Source organism: Armigeres subalbatus, chromosome 1, assembly GCF_024139115.2.
Source record: "Armigeres subalbatus isolate Guangzhou_Male chromosome 1, GZ_Asu_2, whole genome shotgun sequence".
Taxonomy (NCBI): Eukaryota; Metazoa; Arthropoda; class Insecta; order Diptera; family Culicidae; genus Armigeres; species Armigeres subalbatus.
This window is the reverse complement of record NC_085139.1, coordinates 212,551,321-212,574,342: the sequence shown is the minus strand read 5'-3', so window position 1 is coordinate 212,574,342 and position 23,022 is coordinate 212,551,321. Positions and strand designations below refer to the sequence as shown.

The following is a 23,022-nucleotide window of genomic DNA, read 5'->3' as shown; positions in this document are numbered from 1 at the left end:
TTAGACAAATAAAAAGAAGCGTTGACTCATCCTTGATCGAATGGAAATGGAAATCCATCGAGCAACTGAGCTGAGCTGTTAACGTTCAAAGTCTATCATAATTTCGTGACTATGTGACTATGGGCATCAGGGACTATGTCCAAGGGCTTGACGATCCTTCCCCAGGCCATCTGCGAGTTGTGATGCCTGCCTAGGATGTGGTGGGGTTTGACAGTGGGCTCTGTTAAATTACTATAAAAAGCTGCATGTATCCGCATTCCGCAAGTAGGCTCCGCCAAAGCGACCGTGTGCAGCTCAAAGCGCATAAACTTAAGTCCTGGTGTTAGGTGGGACGCTAAACAGACCTGACACGACGGCTCTCCGACGAGACAGGAGGTTTGCGTAGGCCCAATAAGACGACTTTAAAAACAACCATTACAAACGACATAGAATATAATATAATATAATCGATATAATCGGCAACGACCTATGCGACGAATAAAGGATCACGATTGGAAGCTTGGACCATGGAACTTCAAGTCTTTAGGCTTCGCAGGTTGCGACAGGATAATCTACAAAGAATTAGTGAGGAAAAGCGGGCATCGAGCGGCTACCTTCTACCAAAGCTGTGGCATCACCAACGAGCTGGGATCCGGCTTCATAGTGCTGGGTAAGATGCGACAATGCGTGATTGGGTGGCAGCCAATCAACGGAAGGATGTGCAGGCTGAGGGTAAATGGCCGTTTATTCATTTCTGAATCATCAACGTGCGTTGCCCCACCCGAAGGAAGACCCGACGACGAGAAAGAAGCGTTCTATGCACAATTGGAGCAGACATACGATGGATGCCCACTGCGGGACGTCAAAATCATCATCGGTGACATGAATGCTCAGGTAGAACGGGAGGAAATGTATAGACCGGTCATCGGACAAGATAGTTTGCGTATCGAACAAAAATTTTGCATCCTCCTGCGTAATGGTAGCCCGAAGCACTTTATTCCCCCGCAAGAATATCCACAAGGCCACATGGAAATCACCTAATCAAGTAACGGAAAACCAAATCGACCACGTTCTAATCGACGGCAAATTCCCTCTTCGACATCACGAACGTCCGCACTTACCGCAGTGTGCACGCAAATCCTACCGCTACCTCGCTACAGTATGTCTGCGCTCAAAACTCTCGATAGTGTACACCACGCCGCGGCTAAACATTGGGCGGCTACAAGACGGCAAACTAGCCTAAGATTATGCGCAGCAGCTGGAAGTGGCACTCCCAACGGAAGAGCAGCTAGGCGCAGCGTCTCTTGAAGATGGCTGGAGAGATATTCGATCCGCCATTGGTAGCACCGCAACCGCTGCACTTGGCACAACGACGGCGAATGTGAGCAGTTAGTAGAAGAGAAGAATGCAGCATGGGCGAGATTGCTGCAACACCGCACTAGGGCGAACGAGGCACGATATAAACAGGCGCGGAACAGACAAAACTCGATTTTCCGGAGGAAAAAGCGCCAGCAGGAAGATCGGGACCGTGAAGAGACGGAGCAACTGTACCGCGTTAATAACGCACGAAAGTTCTATGAGAAGTTAAAACGTTCACATAAGTACCACATCCCGTCATGTGTAAGGACATAAACGGGAACCTTCTCACTAACGAGCGTGAGGTGATCCAAAGGTGGCGGCAGCACTACGAAGAGCACCTGAACGGCGATGTGGTAGACAACGATGGCGGCATAATGACGAACTTGGGAGCACGCGCGCAGGACATACGTCTTCCGGCTCCAGATCTCCAGGTAATCCAGGATATCGGCTGGTTGAAAACAACGAAGCCTCTGGGGTTGGCCAACTACCATGAGAGCTGTTCAAATACGGTGGCGAGGCACTGGCTAGAGCGCTGCACTGGGTAATTACCAAGGTTTGGGAGGATGAGGTTCTGCCGCAGGAGTGGATAGAAGGTGTCGTGTGTCCCATCTACAAAAAGGGCGATTAGCTACTACCGCGCAGTCACATTGCTGAACGCCGCCTACAAGGTACTCTCCGACTAACACCAATTGCAAGAGAGTTCGTGGGTCAGTACCAGGCGGGATTTATGGGTGAACGCTCTACCACAGATCAGGTGTTCGCCGTACGTCAGGTATTGCAGAAATGCCGCGAATACAACGTGCCCATACATCATCTATTTATCGACTTCAAAGCCGCATATGATACAATCGACCAGCTATTGCAGCTAATGCATGAAAACGGATTTTCGGATAAGCTGATACGGTTGATCAAAGCGACGATGGATCAGGTGATGTGCGTAGTTCGAGTTTCAGTGGCATTCTCGAGTCCCTTCGAAACGCGTAGAGGGTTACGGCAAGGTGATGGTCTTTCGTGTCTGCTATTCAACATCGCTTTGAAGGGAGTAATACGAATGGCAGGAATTGACACGAGTGGTACGGTTTTCACGAAGTCCGTTCAGTTATTTGGTTTCGCCGACGACATTGATATCATGGCACGTAACTTTGAGAGGATAGAGGACTGAAAAGCGTCAGACTGAAAAGCGAAGCTAAACGGATTGGACTAGTCATCAACACGTCGAAGACGAAGTACATGATAGGAAGAGGCTCAAGAGAGGACAACGCAAGCCACCCACCACGAGTTTGTATTGGTGGTGACGATATCGAGGTGGTTGAAGAATTCGTGTACTGGGGCTTACTGATGACCTCCGATAACGATACCAGCAGAGAAATTCGGAGACGCATCATGGCAGTAAATCGTACGTACTTTGGACTCCGCAACACGCTCTGATCGAATAGAGTTCGCCGTCATACCAAACTGACTATCTACAAAACGCTTGTTAGACTGGTATTTCTCTGCGGACACGAGATCTGGACGATGCTCGTGGAGGACCAACGCGTACTGGGAGTTTTCGAAAGGAAAGTGTTGCGTACCATCTATGGTGGGGTGCCGTTGGCGGCCGGTACGTGGAGGAGGCGAATGAACCACGAGTTGCATCAGTTGTTGGGAGAACCTTCCATCGTTCAAACCGCGAAAATCGGAAGACTGCGGTGGGCCGGGCACGTAGATAGAATGTCGGACAGTAATCCGGTGAAAATAGTTCTCGACAACGATATGACGGAAACATGAAGGCGAGGTGCACAGCGGCATGGTGGGTCGATCAGGAGGAGGACGACTTGCGGACCCTCCGGTCAGTATAAACAAAATTATTTGCTCAATAAATCAAAGCGCCGAATTCGAACAATTAAAATCAGATACAATGATTTTAAGCATTAAAATACCCAACTGTAAGACAAAAAAAAAAAGCTTTGGCGAGTTAGCCTCAAAAAACCAAAGATTCTTCTAATATTATTAATATTAGTAATGATCACGATTTAAATTGTCAAATTTGAATGGAAGCATTTTAAATTACTAATCAAGAAAGACGTAATCGTTTTCTGATCAAATATCGAGCTGTTGTTGCATTTATAAGGCTTATTGTTTACATGTAGAATTTGAAACCTTACCTTATTGTGATTAATTGCATTTATCACTACATTTTTCAACGACCTAATACATACACTCTATGTTGTATAAGTATTGAAATCAGTTTTTAACACATGTGAACTGTTAGCTTTGCGTAAGTATACTTTATCTGTTGAATTAATTTCTCATAGAATAGATGCCAATAAAAAAAATGACTAATCTTTTTTCTAAATGTAAATAATTCCCCCTAATATTTAGGTTTTTCACAATATTCCGTCTATCTATCATTTTATTGAAGTAGTATCTTTTACTCAAATTTTGAGTTGTCCCGTTTTTAATGAAAATGAGTCGGATTCGACTCAATTTTGAGTAGTTCATTTTTAGCGTGTAAACATTTTGACAAGAACTGCTTCCCGACACTGAACTGAAATTCCCATCTAAGCTAACGTTGATATCCTCGTTACCAGCGGGATCCATTGCGTTGTTTATTTTTCTATCAACAATGGCATTTGCGCAAGATTTATATTCTTCCATTAAAATAATCCAACAATTTACTAATTATACTTGCTGTGCCACTTCTTCAAAATCAAGTCTCACCCACATCTTCGTGTTTGAAATGTTTACAATATGGCTCCACTTATTTAACGGGTAATAGAACCACAATATTTTCATCCCCACAATCCCTCCCTGATTGTTATATACACTATATTTAAAGCGTATTCCTGATGAACCCCACATAAATCTTCGTTAAGCTACAGTAAAAAACATCGACATGTGTATTTCAACCACCCACGGAATAAATTCCAAAATCAACTGAAAATATTTTAAAATATAAGTAACCATTAGCAAAAACTAATTTGACCACAGATTGAAACATATTTTTTTTTTCATTTTGCAGCCAAGGCCAATGATATGGAGAGGGGGTAATGGCAGAAGAGTCCATGCAGACTTCTAAAACGCCAAGAGGTCGGAGTGAGGTTAGGCTTTTAAATCTACTCGTAACAAACGTAAATGTATAAACCAAAATTAATCCACCTAGAGTTGGTGGTGCCTTTCCCGTGCATTATTAAAATGAGAAAAACATATAAGAGAGGTCAAAATTGTACTTTAGGAGGATAGATTTTTCTATTTCCATCTATTCATATCTATCTGCGGTCATTTGAATGCATTGCAGCAGTATTGGGAAAAAAAAAATTTTCGATTTTTTTTTTCCAAGGGGTGACCCTTGGCAAAAACCAATGTTTTGTTAATAACTCTGGAACGGAATGACCGATCAGGCTAATTTTCAATAGGAAACAACTAGGCCGCATCATGCGTAGATTGCAACCTATTGTGAGCCAAAGTACAAAAAAGTGTGTCTCACATTTTGTTGTACACACACACATACATACACACATACAGACATCACTTCAATTCGTCGAGTTGAGTCGATTGGTATATAACACTATGGGTCTCCGAGCCTTCTATGAAAAGTTCGGTTTTCGAGTGATCCTATAGCCTTTACGTATACTTTGTATACGAGAAAAGCAAAAACGTGGAAATTCTTCGAAATTGATAATTTATAAATTCTAATTCAACATTACTAATGAATTTTCAAAAAAACTGTTCAAAATTTTATGTTGCTTATTTCCGTCTTGGAAGGAGCTAAATTAAAAGTGGGGAAAGTCATGTCTTCTATTTATTAAGTAACTGTTATTTAATATAGGAGTATCGCGTTATCAAGTTTGAGCAATAGGAGTAAATTTATCATTTTAGTGATCATTCAGTACTATTTTAGTTCTATCATTATGAGTAGAATGACTATGAATTGCTGAAAAAATATATTCGATTGAGAACAGTAGAAATTGTCCATTCAAATACAAACATTTAACAGTAACAGTTCTCTTTTATGCATGCAGCGACACAGAGACAGATTGACAGTTTCGTAACAAGTTGAAATGCATCATCAGAGTCAGTGCTCCCCATATTTGGAGCTTTCTAAAAGAAATTTATCATGCAGTATAACATCCCGAATCAGTTCTCTATCATGACGGCTTGCGAAAAAAGTTTCACGCGGTATGCTACATATCGTATATGTATACAGAGATGATAAGTGAGAGACTTGCTCTTTCTCTTAAGGATTCAATCCCTGTATTTGAAGTTTAAAAATTCTATTAATAAAACTTTCAGACTTGGGCAAAATTTGCTATTTTAGGGGAACTCGCACACGGCAGGCACTGCTTCTTTTATACAGAAAGAAAATCTTGCGGTGGACCCAAAGGCCCGTAACATACCGCATTTTGATGTCCGTGTTAGGAATGCACAGGATTGGTTACATATGAATTTTTACTGGCTTTGACAAAAATTGAAATTTTCAATAGGTTATCGTTAATAAGCTTAAGTTTCAATGAAATAGGCAAATTGCTGGAGAGTGTCCGAGTCGATTGATATATAAAGCTTAAAAATCCATCGAAAGATAAAGGCGCTAGTAACGATCGAAATCTTCCCTTTCAGCGTAACGCTCTCGATTTTCAAAAATCTAAATGACACCCAGTATAGTAAAGAAAGACGTAAGTCCTACGTCAAAAAAACAACGTTTGCTTAGATGGGAATTCCAGTTCAGTGTCGGGAAGTAGATCTTGTCAGAATTTTTATTGTATCCGCCATTATGGTTGTGGGGAATAAAGTGAGCCTGAATAAATCATTTGCATTTTTGATTAAATTGATAGATAAAGTAAAACGTATGTCTTATTTCATAATAAAAATAAAGAAATAAACTAAAATATTTTCAAATGACAATAATGAAAAAAAGATAACAAATTTGAAATTCAATCGTAGTAAGTATTTGAAATGCCAGCATACTAAGAAGCTAATGAAAAGAAATTTGAAATTCAATCGCAGTAGGCTGACAAGACATTCTAGATTGTTCGATGGGTGATAGAATATAAACGAAGATCATTCAGTTTTCGTTTCTTGAGGCGGAAGGACGATGATTCTTTATCGGTGTCCAAAGCATGTTTTCCACGGAGGAGGAAGACAAATCGTTTGGCTACGACAATGGTGAGCGTGGAAAGCTGGATAGAGGAAAGAAGGATATGCATAGAAGAAGAATGAAAATGGAAGAAGAAAGAGAGATAAAATAACAAGTTAGAAGGTAGGAAGAAGATAGAAATAAAGAAGAAAGGACAGAGGGATGTTTTCAACCTATTGTAGTATTAAACCAAACGGCATTCGGCCGAATAGCCTAACATCAAATAGGACAGAAAGACAAACCGGTACAGTCGCCCTGTTGAAAAACTGATCACAGTTTACACATCGAGTTGCATCTATGTATCGATCTATCTTTTTGTCAGTCTATCTGCCTATTTGCGTTTGATGCTGCAATTAGACATTTGAATTGCATGATTTACTTTTCAATCCCGAGCAAAGCCGGGTACATAAAGCTAGTATAATATAAAAACATCAGCTGGACTCATTACAATAATGAGTCACAGGAAGCCCATCCATTCGTACTGCCACTGGTATTACTATTATGAATATATTAGAAAGGGAAGGACTGATAAAAAGGAGTATCGAAATTAAAATGTTCAAATTAAAAGATTGATTGTTGATTGGTTGATTGGATTAGGTACTTAGTGAACTTAGTAATTAGTGAACTGCACGCAAGAAAGGAAATCCATCAGGTAATGTTTGAATCTATCGAAAGTCCTAAATCCTTCGCATCAGTACAAATACATTGAAGTGATGTGACCATATATTCAGCCTTAACGAAACTCATTGCTTCTACCTTCTACATACCTTAATTTGATCTGCCACAAATAAGTCGAGGTTCTTATATTGATATCACGTTTCTCGCCGGAGTGTCCATCAAGTACCAAGTTGACAACAGGGGAGATTTCTGAGTATCAAAAATTCCGGAAATCAATTATTTCTTCAAGAGCCTACGCACTGAACTCCACTTTTACTAAATCTCGAAATATATATTTTACATTGCAAAAAAAATACTTAATCAGGGGGAATGACGGCTTTGGCAGGTTTTTTTTTATAACAAATTATGCTGAAATTTGGCCTAAACATTCTTTGCATATCAAACAATGTTGTGGCCAAATTTCATAAAATTTGGTCAACAAAAACCCCCCTAACAATAATAGAACAAAACCTGCCAAAGCCGTATTTTCCCCTATGAACATCGAAAAAAATGACGGATAGAAAATTTTCTTTAAGGTGATTATAGAATGAAGCCCGTGGTGAATTTCAAATTCACCACACGTTTATTTACATTTCCTAAACCCCAAATCTGGCGTAATAGTTTTCGTACAGCGCCGAAATTCAAATTATGATTTTTCAACACAACTAAGTAAATGATTTACCATTATTTCAGCCCCATACGGGTTATGATTCTTTCATCACGTGATTTTGAAAAAAATATTGGAAAAGCACGTGGTTTACAAAATGGCCGATTTCTGGGTTCATTATATAATCACCTTAACCACTTGTTTGAAACACTGCAAATAATTTTCACGTAGCATTTACCTGAAAAGACACGTAGATATTTTCCACCTTACTTTTCAGGTGAATTCTACATGAATCGGAAATCAAAACTCAATTCATGTGATGATGGTGAAACTTACCGTATTGTCACGTAGCTTTCACCGGTTCCGTCGATAATACTTACGTTGATGATTACTCAACTTTTAAGTGATTTTTTGGTAACATTTAACTGAATTTTTAGTAGCATTTACGTGAATTCGGAGAGGCATTTGCATACATAATTAAAGTTTTGTTTTATTTTTCTTTGCATCTTTATTTAGTGTTTTTCATTCAATAAAACAAAAAACTGAGAAAATGGAAGAGAGAATATATAACATTTTTTGTTCGATACAAAGCAATTAATTGGGTGTGTACGTACAAATTCATCGTTTGTAGTTTCTGACTTTTTGGCGGTCAGTTCCTTAGAGAATGGCTTTCCTTTCCTAATTATTCCTTCATCCAAGAATAATTTGCTTTGACCGCCAGACGCTTGAAAATCCATTTAAATCTCTGGTCCTTCAATTTGGTGTGCTTATTGCAACGCTCGTATAAATAAATATGATTGCAGGGATAGTTGGCTTCTGTAAAAATTGAAGACAATAGTTTAGTAAATTGTTTTTCATAGAAATATTATACATACTTTATACATACTATCCGTTCTCGGCAACATCGACTGGCCACCTTCACATAATTCTGGGATCCTAAAATGGTATTCATTTACGAATAAAACCTCGAATTAAATACATAAAGAAATAATTTGGATTTAAATGCTTACCCAAACACCTCTGAGAGATTGATGCACGCTATTATCGCCATATTGAATCAAAGATAATGACATGATTTTTGCACACCATGACTCCCTTAAAATCTACCAAAATTCACTTAACTTTCACCTGAAATTAAGATAAATGGCACCTTACTACCGTTAAATTGTAAGTGCATCAAGTAAAGTGTATCTGATACCTGTTTTACAGAACTCACCTGAATTTTCAGGTGAAATTTAAGTGTGCTGTCGGTTCAGTGAAGACTTACTTTGATCCTTCCGTTAAAGTACCTACACACAAAAAAAAAACTTGACAAATATTGTATAAAATCTGGGCATATACAATTCTGTAAGCTTTTTATACAAATATTGTATTAAAATAATACAAATCTGTATTACTTCAATACAACAATTGTATTAAAATCTTCCGAAATTGTATATGCCCAATTATTATACAGTTTCTTTAAGGTTGTTATGCAGAACTGTATTACAATCTGCCATCCGCTGGTTGGGTGATATACAATTTTCTCGCATGTTTTAAACTATTAAGTGATTGCAGTTAGTTGATCCAAGATGATTTTGTTAAACTACAAATCATAAGCGCGAATTTACTGTAGAGAATGCAATGATAGGAATTACAATTTGGGAACCTAAGTGGAACTAAGTCGGACACGCCCCTCGTAGGAGTGGAATCGGAACTGACAAAGAAATGATAGATTGGAAGCCAGCAGAGGCAGACTCAGAGGCTCATGGTGACGATGCTTCGATAAAAAAAAATACAAAAAGTCGCCCATACAAAACTCACAACAGGCAATCTTACAGCTCAGAAGATTGAAATATTTCAAGTTGGATCTTTTTGTCACCCGGAGTACGCAGTGCCCTTGAGTTAAGTAAGCTACTGTGAAGTTGAAAGAAAACCTTATAATTTCCGAAACCAAAATGACTTAAAAAAATATTTACAGAGATTTGACATATGATCTTTTCAACTATCATACTAGAATCCAGTGCTGATTGTATATACTAATGAAATTTATACCTACTCAAAACATTAAACAAAAGAATCTCATTTCATCATTAACTTGATCATATCTTGCCCCCTTGATCCAATTCTTCAAAATGATTTAATGACGTTTCATAATACTAGTTTGCGTCTGACTCATCACAGACTCTGCTATATTGCCCCTAAAAAGTTTCTCACCACATACATTCAGAAGGGCGTTAAAATTCGAACGGTATCATCCAATCAAGCAGCATATCTACAAACTGCAAGCTGTTGTCTTCCAAAATTCCATCTCCCAGCACACGAGTAAGATGCTCCCCATTAACAACAATAACAACGGTGCCATTAATCATTTCTGCTGGCAAACCACGAGGGCAACCAGTTTCTTCCTACTTCTTTTTGCTTGATGCCGAAGCAGCGGATTGCATCTCACTTAGCCGGCCAAGATGCATACCGAGTCCCAGCAGATAATCTTCCAGTCCGAAACTGTCGAAATGCAGTGCGGCGAGCCAGCGAGTGAGCGAGCGGCGCGTGAAAATTCTTCGAGTCTGATATTTACAAGCCTAGCATATCTACCGATCCAAGTAAATTAGCATACAAATCAGACCTTGTCTCAACGATGACGCGTGCGCGTTCCGTTTGATTCCGCATGAACTTCTTCGGTTGGGCGGAGGCATTTGTTAACAAACCACAAGTGCAAAGTAAACTAAACAGCGATGCTTGTGCTTGGGACAAGAATGTTTGCCTCAATCCGGTGAAGGTGGTGCATGATCTCCACTTTTGATGAGGTTCCCACGTGCCGGTCGTGGTCGTCGATGAACCACTTTGCGTGCTTGATGAAGAACAAATTGCAATCGATGTCGGTCGGAGTGCAAGTGCAACCTGCTGCTTTAGACCGTGTTTCATGATCCACTGATAACGGAGACGTGTTGCTGATTCCGAGCGCGAAAATACCATCCGCTCCATGGATAGCAATGGTGAAACAGTGCAAAAAGAAACCCACAAAGTAAATCAAGAGATTATGGAAGAATTGAATTGCTCAATTGAAAAGGTATGGAAATTGAGACCTCCCACGGTTTTTTTTGTTGGTCGGATGCGCGCCGATGAGCAAAACATGGACAACGAATTAATAGCCAATTAATGAATGAGACACTAGTCGATATGGTGGTGGCGTAGTAGCGGTAAAGCTAAATGCCACTATAATAAAGAAATAAAAAACTGATTTATTCATCTAGTGGTGATACTGTTTTTCTTGATATCAACTAGGAGACCAACCTCTGTATAGTATAGATCCAGAAATGAGCCAGACTCTGGCTGTAAATCGCTTTCATAAAGAAAAAAAACTCTGAGTATCAAAACATCATTTTCGTTATAACTTTTGAATACATCACAGAATTCTGTCCAAATCTGTAAATGTAAACATGTAAATCGTCCTCGATTGGAACCTGGTGCGCCAAAATTAAGTTTAAGTACATGAAACCAGTGAAAGTTTGAAAAACTACATAACCATAGACACAAACATGATCTCAGTTCGTCGAAAAGGATCAAGTGATATTTGGAATTATATTTCCTTAGCCGTGCTGTAACATGTGCAAAGCAAGACCATGCTGAAGGTGGCTGGGTTCGATTCCTGGTCCGGTGTAAGAAATTTCGGGTTGAAAATGTTCTCCACTTCGCTGGGCAAAAAAGTATCATCGTGTTAGTCTCATGATATACGAATGCAAAAATGGTAACTTGGCTTAGAAACCTCGCAGCTAATAAATGTGGAAGTGCTTAATGAATACTACGTTGCGAAGCGGCAATGTCCCAGTGGGGGATGTAATGCCAATGATAATAAGAAAAAGATGTCCGTTTTGTTTGAGAAAGCATAGCCTTTCATTACAACGTAGTTATACGAGAGAAGCGAAAACCAGTTCGTGGAATACCCAGCACACCGTAATCAAAAGTGTCGTCCAGTCGAAATTGGTGGCTTTGGTTGGGAAATGGGGATATGGTTTCATTTTCTCAAACAATGCCAACTACCGGTAGGTAAATTAATAGAGACGATTCATTCACGGTAAGATTGGCCAGTACACATACATACTGTAGAAAGCTTAGACCTTTAACAGGATGGACATTTTGAGAGAATAACTGATAACAATTTCAGTATAAACCGTTAGCAACTTACGCTGACGTAGCTTTTTATGCGGCTTGATTTTGTCAATTCTCAAACTTCCTCAATGTCCACACTTTTTAAATACCTGTTCCTGTCTTTTTTTAATGAGAGGCTCCCGACTTAGCGACACCCTCATAAGTACCACGGACTTTGATATTGGGGAATGTCATGATTTGCCTGTAGCGTGGTGGATCTTACACGAAACCAGACTAGGGTTGATTGAGTTGTGTTTTAATATTTTACTGTTTGTTCAGCAATCCAATTTGCAAAACAATGACACATGCAATTTATATCAGATCGCTTGGGCCAAGTAGGAACGTATAAATTGTTGCTTGAAAAATTCCAATTAGTAGCGCCAATTTGTAGGAATATCTGAAAAATGCCACTGATCGCTAGAATAGTTTCCGAACGTCGAACAACACATAAGCAGGTTGAAATCGCTGTTATTTTGCTTGTCTTGGTATGATAGTTCCCACGCTATCAACCAAGCAGTTCCTGGGTAACGTCCGTTAGGCAAAATAACAGCAATCACAATTTCGTGTTGTTTTTCAATGGCTCTTTGATTACTTTCCAAACTTCAATATTATTCCATATTTGTCGATCGGTTGCGATAACTTTCGATTCTGTGCTTCAATTGTTTGTTGGGTCACCCAGGGGCCTCGGAACTAACCTCAGGGTGGTCAATATCCCCAGAATCATATCCGGATGTCATAATTCCACTTGTCTTGAAGTTTGATACCCATATTGCTATGGAACGAAAATATTGAGCTGGCCATTTTGAGCACACCATTACAAGAACTTTCTTTCTTATTCGCTCTTACTAGTCGGGTAATAAAGGTGGAGAAGAACCTTGTTGCCAACTTTTAAGTATTAACCGGATACTTGGTACATTGGAAATTCCGAAACTAGGAGTGAAAGTATCATTAGGAAAAGGAGAAGTGTTTTTCAGGAAATTGGGCCGTAATGAATATTATTCGTTTGTTGAGTTTAACGATGTTATCATTTTATTCTTATTTACCACCCCCTTCGTTTCCTGAAGACCAACATGGCAAAAGAATGAATCCGTATTTGTTCTGGCCTAAATAGTTTAGTGTGAGAGAACGTCGTGAAAGCCGTGCGGTAAGATGCGCAGCTACGAAGCAAGACCATGCTGAAGAGATTCCCGGTCCGGTGTAAAACAAATATTGGTTGTAAATTTCTACGATTTCCTTGCGCATAAAAGCTTTATCGTGTACGCCTCATGATATACAAATGCAAACATGATTATCCGGCAGTTAATAATTGTAACAAGGGAGAATGCATTGACGCACGACCCAGCACACGTGCTTAGTAGCTACTACTCAAAAGTGTACTGGAGTGTTGAACTCGACGAGTGAAGGTACCGACTAAGCTTCCTTGGGATCCGTCCATCATTTCCCCCAGGAATTGCCTCCCAGAATTACTTCTTGGGGATAGGTAGTACTTAATGTACTCGCTCATCAACGCACACACAGGCACTCATCCCGTATGAGGCTTACTTGGATGCTCTCACTAACACACCTGTCCGATCACGGACGGTTAGCGAGGAACTGTCGGTATCTTAACCTCGAAAGCAGCACCTTCCCTCTGAAGGATGCCTGGATTGAGCCATCCCGTTGGCTCGGTTGAAATGTAGACTGTATCAATGCCCTTCGGCTGAAGGGCCTCCAAGTCCGTACGATAGCGACTAAGAAATTATTTCTTAACTCTTGAAGCCTTGAGAAAGGCTGTTTGGTTTGGCTTGTCCAGAAATAAGAAAGCGGTTTCAATTTAAACCAATGTATTCTACGTGATAATTCACAACAAACTGAATGCTCTTGAGCGAATGCACATTTCTTATATACATGATGTTGAATCCTATCCGCCTCCTGATTGGTCAGTGTGCGTCATGTTGCCAAGTCGTCATTGCTGTCGGTGCTCTCGTCTTATGCAGCGTACACACCAGTCAAGCAGTTTGACGAACATTGACTCCACCCCAAAGAAAACGCTTCGGTTGCTGCTTTGTTTGAACGTGTGTGAAGTTGTTCGAACAACCATTTGACAGTTGGCGGCTCGGTTGGAAAAATTCAAACGGTTTGCTTTTGGTTTAAGTTGTCGGGGCGGAGTCAAGGTTCGCCGAACATGTTTGAGCATTTGTAGTGATATATTTTTGATGGTTGGTGTTCAAGTTGGCGCTTCGGTCGTTCGTGTGTGATATTGTTGGCCGAATAAATTGATTGTTCGTGCGTCTGTTGGTAAAACTTGATGGATGTTTGAACAAACGAGAGGTGGAGTCAATGTTGGTCAAACTGCTTGACCGTGTGTACGTTCCATTAGGCTTTTTCTTCTTCCTTGCTGGTGGATTCAACTTCATAACGGGACCTTCCGCTAACGGGACTTCTCGCTAATTGGACTTTACAAGCCAAGCATGCAAGCTATCAATTGCCGTTGGATGAGGAGTGCGTGTTCATTTTCAAAACATGGTTGTTAGTAGGAAGGGGACCGAAACAGCCGCGGTCGACTCGGGGTTAGTAGGATGGGATGTGGGATTTTGGGGTGATTAACTTTAGGATTGGAAACTTGGGACAAACATTCTATCACGTTCGCTTTGGGCGCGAACAACACCCTGACAGTCTCTCTGGCGCACCATATGAGTCCTACTTGGATACTCACTACTAACATACCATGTGAGTCATAACCCTGTACGTACCATGTGAGACTAACGTGGATGCTCACGCTCTAGAAAACCAATTTGAGACTTATTAGGGTGCTCAATCTAGCACACCTTGCCACTCCTCCTGACACACGCCCTGACACACCATGTTTGACTTACTTAAGTTCTTACTTCTGACATGCCGTGCGAAGTTGACTTGGGTGCTCACCTCTAACATTTAAAGGCTCCCCAAGACCTACGCGATTTCATCGCCGCGACGGCGACAACTAGTCGTCGCGATTCTATCGTTGGGTCGCTACAGGCAATGTTCTTTATACGCTTCAGACCGCATCGTGCTTTCGTGCTGTGCGGTTCTTTCTCTCTTTGCGGAAGGAAGTTTTTAATACTACCCGAAGCTATTTTAATTTCAACGGTGCTTCTTAGCGCTATTTGTACCCACTGATCCCGTTACGATCTTTGCAAGGACCCGTGCCTTCGTTTTACGTTGGACCCGTTTGCGGAATTAAAATTCCGACAAGCGGTGGTAATCCTGCAGGGACACCGTTCTGGGAAAAAAACCTCTTAGAAGGTCACGTCTCCACGCTCAGCCATGAGCATTAATAAAAACAAGAGGAAGGGGGAGTCTCTGAATTCTCCACTTCCTTCAAAGAAACAAGGTTTCAAGACCGTCCTGCCAAAACGCGGAAAAATAGAAGGAAGCTGGAGAATTCAGATATTCCTTCTAACTCTAATATCGGAAATAATTCTTCTCCAATCGAACTGAGCAATCAGTTCGATTTGATTAATGATGAAATTGAGCAAATCGAATATACCTCTAGCCCAGGTGATTCGATTCATGCGAAAAAGCAAAGGATTCCGCCAATTGTGGTATCTGTTGCCGAGTTTTCTGGCTTCCGGAATGAGATTTAGAGTAACCTTCGGGGATCAAGGTTTCATTTCAGATTGCTAGGAAGGGTGACTGCCGCGTTTTGCCGGGATCCTTTGACGATCGCAAACGTCTTCTTCAGTATTTAACTGAGAAGCGCCATAAATTCTTCACATACGACGACAAAACTGAGCGATTGTTCAAAGTCGTCTTGAAAGGTCTCCCCAGTGATGATAAATCACTGGATGAGATTAAATTGAAATTTCAATTACTTGGATTTTCACCAGTCCAAGTAATTAAGATGAAAAGAAATTCCACTCTGGTATTTCCCAGAAAGGGCATTTCTGAAGAATTTTATTTAGTTTATTTTAACAAAAGTGAACTAAATAATATGAAAAGTTTGGAAAAGGCTTGTATTATGTCCAGTGTCCGTGTTACATGGGAACATTTCCGCAGGCCTGGGGAAATTTCCAAAACCCCACCAGTGTCGTAAGTGCCAAAAGTGGGGTCATGGAACCAAACATTGTCACATGGATGCTAAATGCATGATTTGTGGTGGAACCTCTCACGCCAAGGACGCATGTCCTGTGAGAGAAGATTCCAATAAATTTAAGTGCGCAAACTGTGGGGGCAATCATAAATCCAATTTCTGGGAATGCCCTTCACGCAAAAAAGTTTTGAATTCCCGTGCAAAATTGATGACGTATGCAAACATCGCTGCTGGTAGACAAAATTTCTCTTCTCAAAATGAGGTTTATACCCATGTCCCAACGGAAAATAACGGTCATGTTGCCGATTCAGGTAGCATGACTGCTTCCAATTTTGATTTTTTAACTGAACAATTGCATCACATGATTGATGCAATGTTCAAAGCAAATACCATACCAGAAGCTGTTCAGGTTGGTATAAAGTACACACAAAAGATTGTTATCGGACTCCGTTTTAATGGATCTAAATAATTGTGTGAAAGTTCTAAATTGGAATGCCCGCTCTCTAAAGGGTAAGGAAGACGAATTATTCAACTTCCTAACAGTTCATAATGTGCATATTGCCATTATAACAGAAACTTATTTAAAGCCCGGACTCTCCATTAAAAGAGATCCAAATTATTTTATCTACAGAAATGATCGTCTTGACAGCGCCTGTTATTTTCTTCGTTCGAAACCAAAGTTTTTGAAACCTTGGGAGTTTCTGTTGAAACAAATTTTGGTCAATTTTCCTTCATTGCAGCCTATTTGCCTTTTCAATGCAATGGGCAGCAAAAGAATTTGTTGATAGCTGATCTTCAAATTCTGACTCGCAACAAATCAAAATTCTTCGTAATTGGTGACTTCAATGCCAAACACCGTTCATGGAATAATGCTCAAAGCAATTCCAACGGCAAAATTTTATTCGAAGATTGTTCTGCGGGATATTATACTATTCAATATCCCAATTGCCCTACTTGTTTTTCTTCCAGTCGAAATTCTTCTACAATTGACATTTGAAATCTCACAAGAAGTTATTTATAATCCAATCAGCTCTACTTTAAATTTTCACAGAGCTGATTGGGATTTATATAAAACATATATCGATAGGAATTTTGATGTTAATATTCCTTTGGATACCAAAAGTGATATTGACAATTCGCTCGTATCTTTGACAAATTTAATTGTCGAAGCCAGAGGCATTGCAATTCCTAAATGTGAAATTAAATTCAACTCCATTATTATTGACGACGATCTTCAGCTACTGATCCGTCTTAAAAATGTGAGGCGGAGGCAATACCAAAGATCTCGCGATCCCGCGTTGAAAGTTATTTGGCGAGATTTTCAAAATGAAATTTAAAAATGTTTCGCTATTTTGAGAAACACCAACTTTGAGAATAATGTCTCGAAGTTGGATCCCAGTTCGAAACCCTTTTGGAAATTAACAAAAATTCTTAAAAAACCTCAAAGGCCAATTCCAGCGCTTAAAGAGGGAAATAAAATTTTATTAACAAATGGCGAAAAGGCTCAAAAACTTGCTCAGCAGTTCGAGAGTGCCCATAATTTTAGTCTAGGTCTCACTAGTCCAAATGAGGATCAGGTTACACGGAGCTTCGAAGACATTCTCAATCAAGAGAATGTTTTGACCCTTCGATGGAAACTTATTTGGATGAAGTGAGATCTATTACTAGAAAATTTAAAAAATATGAAAAAGCCCTGGGTGATGATGATATTTTCTACATACTTATCAAAAACTTCCTGAGAGCTCTTTATCTTTTTTGGTTAATATATTTAACAAATGTTTTCAATTGGCATACTTCCCAGATAAATGGAAAACGCCAAAGTTGTTCCAATTTTAAAGCCGGACAAAATCCAGCTGAGGCTTCTAGTTATCCTCAATCAGTTTGCTTTCTTCAATAAGCAAACTGTTTGAAAAGATTATCTTAAATAGAATGATGGTTCATATTAATGACATTTCTATTTTTGCTGATGAGCAATTTGGTTTTCGCCATGGGCATTCAACCACTCATCAGTTATTAAGAGTTACGAACTTAATTCGGCTCAACAAATCTGAAGGATATTCGACTGGAGTTGCTCTTCTTGATATAGAGAAAGCATTTGACAGTGTTTGGCACGAAGGTTTGATTGTAAAATTGATGAATTTTAATTTTCCTCTGTACATTATTAAACTGATCCAAAATTATTTATCAGATCGCTCACTGCAGGTAAACTATCAGAATTCTAAATCTGATAGATTACCTGTAAGAGCTGGTGTTCCCAAGGCAGCATACTGGGGCCCATTTTGTATAACATTTTTACTTCTGACTTACCTGATTTACCACCAGGGTGTCAAAAATCTTTGTTTGCAGATGACACAGGTCTCTCAGCCAAAGGGCCTTCGTGTCATTTGTAGTAGATTGAAAAAAAAAGTTTGGATCTAACTTGCAAAAAAGGAAAATTTTCCTTAATGCTTCCAAAACTCAGCTTATAATTTTCCCACATAAGCCGAGAGTTTCTTACTTGAAACCTTCTAGCAGACATATTGTCACTATAAATGGGGTTCCAATGAATTGGTCTAAAGAAGCTAAATATTCAGGACTTCTGCTAGATCAAAATTAACTTTAAAAATCACATTGAAGGCCTTCAAGCCAAATGTAACAAATATATTAAGTGTCTCTATCCACTTATAAACAGAAAATCAAAACTTTGTCTTAAGAACAAACTTTTGATTTACAAACAAATGTTTAGACCTGCCATGTTGTATGCTGTGCCAATATGGACTAGTTGCTGCAATACCAGAAAAGAAGGCACTTCAGAGGATTCAGAATAAAATTCTGAAAATGATTCTGAAGTTGCCTCCGTGGTATAGTACCAATGAACTTCATAGAATTTCTAATATTGAGACATTGCAACAAATGTCCAACAAAATAATTTCAATTTTAGATAAAAATCGTTGCAATCTTATATTGCAACGATTAACTCCCTTGTAAAATTCTTTAGTATAAAATAGGTTAAGATTAGTTTAAGTTGAAAACATTGTAATTCCTACATGGTTCAATTCAACCAGAGGAAAAATTCTAACTGCCAGAGGCAATTGAAATGTATTAATAATAACTAAAAATATAACATAGCAAATAAGGATGATAGTGTTAAGAAAACACGGAACACCTAGTCTAAGAGATGAATGCATGTATTAGATAATTAGCAAATAAAATTAGTTAATAAAAAAAATAAATAAATAATAAAGAGTTTTTGTCTAAAAACAACAGAAAAATATTCGTGTACTTTTCTATGGTTATGTATGAAATGAAAACCAGCGTCATTTTTAGCAATTAATAGCATTGGTGTAAATAAGGGGGGGCTAGGGGGGGGGGGCTTAGCCCTCCCTAGAAAAAAATTAGCCCTACTAGGGTTTGATAAGTTAGTTAGCAGTGATATCAGTTTTCAACATATAGCATAATGAATTACCGAAAAAGTTTGAAGAAGAAAGAGTTATCTCTCATATTCACTCTATCATACTTAATGAAATGAGTGGAAGAAAAATTAGCTTGTTTCTGAATTCTGAGAAAGATTCCCATCAGCATCCGAGAAGGATTCTCATCAGAATCCGAGAAGAATTCTCACTTCAATCTCTAAAGAATTCTTTTCGGATTCATCGAAGTATTCCAATCGTAATCTAGAAGAATTCCAACTGGATTCTTTTCCAGTATTGTTAAGCAATACCCTTGGGAATCTGTGAAAAATAATTCTTTAAAATTCAATGTGAGAATTTGCTTTAGAATCTCTCGTTGATTTGCTCCGGAATATCTCCAGATTCGTTTTAAGATTGGTTTTGGAATTCCTTGACAAATCAGAATTCTTCTGCAATTTGCTTCGTAATCCTTTGAAAATTTAAATCGGAGTCTCTCGACGTTTTGCAAATGATCTGCGCTGGGATCTCTAGACGATAAGGAATCCGGCTGACGATTAGTTTCGGAATCCCGCGAAGAATTGCTTCAGAATCATTCGACGTTTCGTTTCGGAATACATCGACGGATTGCTTCAGAATTTCTCATAGATTATGTTCAGAGTCCCTTAACGAATTTTTTTGGAACCATTAGACGATTTGCTTCGAAATCCTCTGATGATTTGCATCGGAATCCCTCAAAGATTTGCTTCAACATCCTTGGGGAATTCCCTTCGGGAACGCTCGAGGATTCTTTTCGAAATAACTGAAGGATTAATTCATAGTCGCTCGACGATTTGCTTCGAAGTCCTTGGACGGATTGCTTCGGAATCCTTCGACGATATGCGTCTTCATCCCTGGAACATTGCTCATGAAATACCTGGAACCATCATATTGAAATTCCTGGATGCTTTTCGACGAAAATCCTGGAATATTCCCCTTCAAATTCCTGAAATATTCCCGTCGAAATTCCTAGTGGATTCCCTTCATGATCCCTGGAGGCTCTCATCGGTATTTTCGAAGGATTCCTGTCGAAATATCTAGAGATTCCCATCGGAGTCCCTGGAACATTCCAGTCAGGATCACTAAAGGATTCTCATCAGAATTCTTGGAAGATTCTCGGCGGAATCCATGGAAAGTTGCACTATTTTGACGTAGGACTTACGTCTTTCTTTACTATACTGGGTGTCATTTAGATTTTTGAAAATCGAGAGCGTTACGCTGGAAGGGAAGATTTTGAACGTTACTAGCGCCTTTATCTTTCGATGGATTTTGAAGATTTATATATCAATCGACTCGTACACTCTCCAGCATTTTGCCTATTTCACTGAAACTTAAGATTATTAACGATAAGCTATTGAAAATTTTAATTCTTGTCAAAGCCAGTAAATATTTCATATGTAACCAATCCCGTGCATTCCTAACACGGACATCAGAATGCGGTATGTCATGGGCCTTCGGGTCTACCGGAAGATTTTCATTGTGTATAAAAGAGGCAGTGCCTGCCGTGTGCGAGTCATTACAATTTGTGACAGCAGCGCGTACTGACGTGCTTTCTGCTTTTTGCGCATTTTTCGTTTCGTTCGTTCGCTGTGTTTACCTACACAGCGACAGCATGCAGTCCCAGCGGTAGAACTGCCGGTGGGTCTGCGAATATGCATGAAAGAAGTGGGCGCATTTTTTGTCATTCTGTGCTTGATGATGGTCGGATGCAGTGTTGTCGGTTGCGATGGATGCAATCGCCCATTGCATCGCTTGGAGTTCACGGCTAGAGGCCGATGATGGCTAAGGCAGCAAGAGCAACGGTGGTGGATGCCTGACTAGAACAGCATAACACAAATTGAACGCAATTTTAACATATGGTGAGATGCATAACTTATTTTGATACAATTTTGTTCTCAGTAGCCATTATCTTTTAAATGTTTTAACAGGATTATATCATAATATGATTTGAAAAATGCTTAACACCGAATTGCCCAACAGTAGGCAATTAAAATAGATGTAGCAAAGTCTCCCAGCCATAGATATCAAAAAGCTGATATAATTTGAGAAGGTAATTGCCTCATTTGTTATGTTGTTAATTTCATGTTTTCGAAAAATATTCTTGTTCAGACGAAAACAAAAAATTATGATTGTTGATCGCAATCTCGAAACCCATCACGAGCTGTAAAATTTCCAACTGCACAGAAACAATATATTTTGTATCGGATTCTGTTATAAATTTCTAACAAAATATGTTATTTTTTTGATAAAATTGTAACTAAATTTGATAGTTTTTTGTTTCCAGTAGTGTAGTTTTTGATAGAAATTTAGATATTTTAACAACATCCTGCACCATGTTTCTAACAAATTTTGTTATAAAAATTTAGTATAACATAATAACATAGGATGATATAATTTTGATATGACCTTCTAGTCGGGTGAAGAAGAATAAAATTAGAGAGATTTGGTCTGCTCATTCAGGTGATTGGTTTCATAATCCACATGACCCCTGGATGGGTACGAGTCATGTCATATGACTGACCATATGCAGGACTGTTACAACAGTCGCGGATTTGGCGATTCTAACGTTCGCGGATTTCGCGGATTTACACTTCCAGTCGCGAAAATCGCGGTTCCGTCAAATATTGTCGCGAAAATCGCGGATTTATAACTATACTCTCGCGAAAATCGCGATTTCCCTCAATTTAATTTTAGGATTAATTCAACATGTCATTTATTTTGGCGTTTGCCAAAAGGCAACCTGTCGAGATCCAAACACATAGTATATGAATAATCTTTCAATAGTCGTATGGATGTTGGTTTAAGTGGACACGTAGAAAGTCTGTCAAATTGTCAGATACTGCCTTTCGATGGTTGGGGTGATATTCAGAAATCCGGATATCGTCGGTTGAACGAGAGGTTTTTTTTTTAAATTTCCTGACCATCAGTTGCGTCTAGTTTTGTATCATGCTCAATGACTCCCACTATTGCAGGCATCTCATTCAAACCATTCAGTATTCATCCTTTGTTCTATTATGCATTCAAATAACTTTTTGCTAGGCTAGTTTTTATTCCATTACTTTCGCTTCAAAATTCCTCGCTGTTCTTATATCCATTGAGAGTTCGTTCGTGATTACTCAGTTGCAGAAAACTGTCTGACTGAACTTGAGCCTTGAGACTCCAAACGAATCCTACGATGAATAGCACATACAACGTTATATTGCTCACTATAGATGGCAAAACGCCATCGTGTACGCGGCCTACCATGAAGACTACGGCCTCTTCTGGAATGTCTAGTGCATGTTATCTTCGCTTGACGCTCTTCCGGTTAATGAAAAACATGTCTGCCGTGCTGTATAAGCATAGCAATACTCATCCATTATCTCATACGTAGTGATAATGACATTATTTTTCAAATCGTGAATATTATCCAAGTTCTTAAAAATTCGCAGGCCTTAGGACTGTTCCTGTCCACCTCTGGCTTCATTTCGCCTGAGTGCTTTTAAATCAGATTCGTCAGGCTTTGCTCGGGCCTCTGCAGAGTTCTGTAGAGAATCGCTTGCTTAAAAAAATGGTTTTATATTATTTCCTAACTGGCGGATTGATGGAAGTACACAATGCAATGACTGATCAATAAGTAGCCTGACGGGTTATTGATGCGTTCAAGCCCTTGTAAAACAATAGTATAGATTAGAAGAATACTATATAGTGTACTAAAAAGTGT

General features: G+C 39.3%; 1 protein-coding gene and 1 long non-coding RNA gene across 2 annotated transcripts in view; both read right to left on the bottom strand.

Moving 5' to 3' along the window:
- Positions 1-23,022, bottom strand: part of LOC134205745 (uncharacterized) — a 45,904-nt gene that overhangs the window by 3,843 nt on the left and 19,039 nt on the right. The gene's annotated exons all lie outside the window — the stretch shown is intronic.
- LOC134205747 (uncharacterized) lies at positions 8,026-8,827 on the bottom strand. Its single transcript, XR_009978189.1, has 3 exons — positions 8,726-8,827; positions 8,591-8,651; positions 8,026-8,531 (listed from the first exon to the last, which is right to left on the bottom strand). It is a non-coding gene; the product is annotated as an uncharacterized LOC134205747 (long non-coding RNA).